This window comes from Salmo salar, chromosome ssa11 (assembly GCF_905237065.1).
Source record: "Salmo salar chromosome ssa11, Ssal_v3.1, whole genome shotgun sequence".
Taxonomy (NCBI): domain Eukaryota; kingdom Metazoa; phylum Chordata; class Actinopteri; order Salmoniformes; family Salmonidae; genus Salmo; species Salmo salar.
The window spans coordinates 60,200,256-60,204,419 of NC_059452.1; the positions used below are offsets into that span (position 1 = coordinate 60,200,256).

At 41.7% G+C, this 4,164-nt stretch overlaps 1 long non-coding RNA gene across 2 annotated transcripts; it reads left to right on the top strand.

Moving 5' to 3' along the window:
* Positions 1–224: 224 nt before the first annotated feature.
* LOC123725252 (uncharacterized) lies at positions 225–2,397 on the top strand. Of its 2 annotated transcripts, none has more exons than XR_006757754.1 (3): positions 225–278; positions 819–1,106; positions 1,846–2,397. It is a non-coding gene; the product is annotated as an uncharacterized lncRNA (long non-coding RNA). The 2 variants fall into 2 exon arrangements; XR_006757755.1 differs by lacking the exon at positions 225–278 and adding an exon at positions 289–392.
* The last annotated feature ends 1,767 nt before the right edge of the window (positions 2,398–4,164 follow it).

Genomic DNA, 4,164 nt, shown 5'->3' on the forward strand with positions numbered 1-4,164 from the left:
GTTGAGGCCTGAAATACTGCAGTTTAAGAACAATTAAGCACATAACAGAGTGTCTTTCCTCAAAGCTACACAGAACAGCCTAAAGCATCTCCCTCAGACCCACCCCACTTTTACACTAACACAGTATCACTACTCCTCCCAATCACATAACACTACATGACACACAATGATATGACATCATAAGGGAAAGATAACACCATAGATATTACACAATGTCATTACTCCTTCTGTGTGTTCAGTACTTCAGCAGTATGTAACCAAAGAATAAACTCGATTCAGTAAGTAAACTGGGCCAAACCATTGCTCTGACCTCAATGATGGCACTTCCTAGTTAAATGAAGGTTAACTAAAAATACTGTAGATGCCAGGTCTGTGTGGTGAATATTCATCAGGTTTGTTGGAGTATAAACATGTATTTTCTTGCTTTAATTGGTACAAGAGTGGTTCTCAAATCTTTTATGACCAACGGGGCGTAGTAGAGGGGTTCTGGTCGTTACAGGGGGGAATTAGGTATGTTTCTAAAAATAGCGACTGGAGATCAAGGTCAGTCCTAGCGTGTGTATCGTGTGTGGCGTGTGTGTTTTGGCGTGTGTGTACGTTTGTGTGTGCGCGTGTGTGTGTGGGGGGGATAGCTAGGCTTTTGGCTGGGGTTTATATCTAATCAACCAGGTACTAATGTCAGTGCCCAAAAAAACGATAAAACCATTTGCCCCCATTGCTTTGCGTTATATTCTGTCCTCAAATGAAAAAGAAGAGGAATAATCCATTTGTATATATTTTTTCCTTTTATTTTGCTTCCTCTGCTCCTGCTGTTCCAGATCAGGGTGAGGATGATGATGAAGAGAGACTGAAAGTAAATGAGAGGAAAGTTGAGCATGGCATTCCATTACACATTAGAGGGAAAAAATGTAATTCCTCTGTTTAACTTTGTTGTGCATAGTCACTTCTCTCACCTTTCCTTCCCATTGCCAATGGAAGTGTTTTTTATTCTGCCAAGGAACAAACACACACTAGGGAGGGAAACCGCGTACCCCTTCCCACCTCTATTCTACTCAAACCTCCTAATTCCGGCTCCTCCACCATTGCAACTCAGCAAATATAGCGAGGTAGGGTTTAATTTTCTGGCCCACGCCTCAGCTCACAAACTCATGCATTTTTCAACAACCTCACCCAGCCCCCCCTCCCTCCTCACCCCTTCCACTCCAAGATCATATGCCCATTCTGGTACCTGTACTTTGAGATCATATGCCCATTGCAGTACCTGTACTTTTCTTGATCAGCCAATCAGCTGACTGTGCCAAAGGTTAAAATGCATTACCGAGACCAAGAGGGTCATATAAGTAAACACCTAAAACTGGGATGTGTCCGATTTGTTGACCAATTTGCTTATGGTAATTTCAATAGATTTATGGAGGCTGGGAGTACTGATGGTTCAGCTGTAATTGTAAGGAGTGCAGCATGGTATCTGCAGTCTCATCCCACAGCATTTGTAATGGATTTATTTTTAGTTATCAAAACAAAAAACAAAAACTTCTAAGTTACCCCTGAGATGCATTTCTCTCTCTTCCGTTAAACTCGTTCCTCACGATTATTTTTGTATATATATTTATAAGTAGTTCCTGATTTTATTGAACAGAGATAGAGGGATGACTGTACTGAAAGGTAACGATAGAAAGAGGTTGAGTCAAATGGCAATAGGCCGGATTCAAAGCTATGCTGACAACATAACATAGACATGTAGGCAGGAGGCTGCAACACTAGCACTAGACCTGCCAGTTCACAGTAAATGAAATGTTCACCACATACTGTTTTATACTGGATTTTATGTTTTATTCTTGTGTGTAGACACCAAGAAGGCAAATGTTTCAGCACCATGGACAGAGGTGAAAGGAGGATTCTGAGAGCTGGCATTCAGCACCACTGGACAGTGGACAGCAGCCATCTCAGGTGAAGCTTCTCCAATACACCACTTTTGATCAGGGCCCATAGGACTCTGGTCAAAAGTAGTGCACTATGTAGGGAATAAGGTGTCATTTGGGACACCACCCTTGACACTGCATCTACATCCTACTTATGGAGAGTCACTGGATTTTGCCCCTGTGGAGTATATAGTTGTCAGGGCATGGCTGGCGTGTGAATGAGAAAGGTCTGTTAGCGACTCAGGACACGAGAAAGGTGAGAATGGACGGAGAATGTGTGTGTGTGTGCCTGTGTGTGTGTGAGGGCGTGTGTGTGTGTGGACCAGAATGTCCTTACAAGTGACAAGAATGTCCTGACAACATAGAAAAACAAGAACAATTCAGAAACCACTTAGCATGTCCTGAAAAGTAAAAATTATATTTTAGGTTTAAGGGTTAGGTTAAAGTTTTGGGGTTAAGCTTGGGGTTAAGGTTAGGGTTAAGGTTAGGGGTTTGGGTTAATGTTAGGGTTAGGGTAAGGGTGAGGATAAGGGTTAAGTTAGGTTTAGGTTTAGGGTTAGGGGTTCAGGAAAATAGGATTTTGAATGGGAATACATTATTACTCCCCAAAATGTCCTGACAAGTAAAGAAAACATAGTTGTGTGTGAGTGCATGTGTGCGTGTGCGTATACTGTATGAAGTGGATTCACACCTCAGGGCCTGGGGGAGGGGATGTGGGGATGAGAGGAGAGTAAGGAGAGTGGGATGGGGTCAGAAGATGGAGGGGAAAACAAAGGGAGTGAAATGACCTTGTGCCTCACTGTGGTGACACTGGATGAAAAGGGTCCATAGCAGCAGATAACAAGAATCCCGTCTTTTCTGCTGTGTTCTAACTGTAATTTTGAATTTGGATGTCACACATGAGTGTGGAAACAGTGTGGTCGAACTGACAACTGGAGAAACAAGGGAGTGAGAAGCTGTTCAGAAAATACCTCAAAGAAGATAATGCTAAAGGGAGTAGCTAACTCTATATGTTTTATTTAGCTTAATAACTAGAATCAAGAATGTTAGCTAATTTGGCCAGAAGCCAGTAGGGCTAGCTAGCTAGACTTGATGGGGGGAAAAAGCTAACTTCCTTTCAGACAAATAAACGTTTACCCCCTTTCCAGCCTCAAGGTGACAGCTAACATTTTAAAACGTTCATGCGTATTTTGTTTTCATGGTTAATATAAGCTAACCAGCAACCTAATTAACTAGCAACTTGACTAGCTACCCAACTAATAATTTTAGGGAGAGAGAACATTTTTGAAATGTTACACATAAAGTTCCCCTAATGTTTATTTGGGACCACCAGGCGACGTTCTGATACACTGAAATGCTCCTGCGACATTAGCATGAAACATGTCTAGAATATTATCTTATATTCTGAGAACATGGCAACCATGTTCTGTATATGTTTAGTGTGATGTTGATGGAATATTCAACCAACACTCAGAAAACTTGACACATGAATGTTCTTGCAACATTCCCAAAGTTGTGGGAATGTTTGTTATTAGCTGGGTAGCTAGTTCCAATTAGTTTTCTTGTCATGAATGAAGCAGGTAGAGTAGCTACGTTGTGGTATGGCTATGTGAAATGACAATATTTCTTGCAATATCAACACAATTTGGATTAATGATTTACACATTGACAGTTTGGAGTGGATCACAGACCAACACCCCACTGGTCACACTGGTTTAACCAACATTGTTTCCACATCATTTCAATGAAATTACATTGAACCAATACGGAATAGACGTTGAATTGAAACCTAGTACTGCCATGCAATTAATTATTTTATTAGGGTTGTCAAAACATTTTAGTCCCTAGCCTATTTCTTCAAAGTTTTTAGCTTGTAGGTAAAGTCTTCGTATGAGAATTGCACAGGGATAGCCCTCTCAGAGAGCGGCCACTTGTTGGACTATTCAAGGAGAGTTGGGGTGAAGCATTAGGTTGCTATTAAAACAAATTGAATTGCTTTCATGGAGGATCGGCTTGAATTGTGAGGATGACCACACAATTAATTGTATTTATAAGGGCACAGGGCGAGACCCAGATGCAGACACGGGAGGTAGATGGTTGGAGTCTCTGATATTTATTGTAATCCAAGGGGCAGGCAAGAGAATGGTCATGGACAGGCAAAACATCATAAACAAGGTCAGAGTCCAGGAGGATGGCTGGGAAAGGATGGCCCCTACTCCCATGTCGGAAGCGTCAACCTCAACCA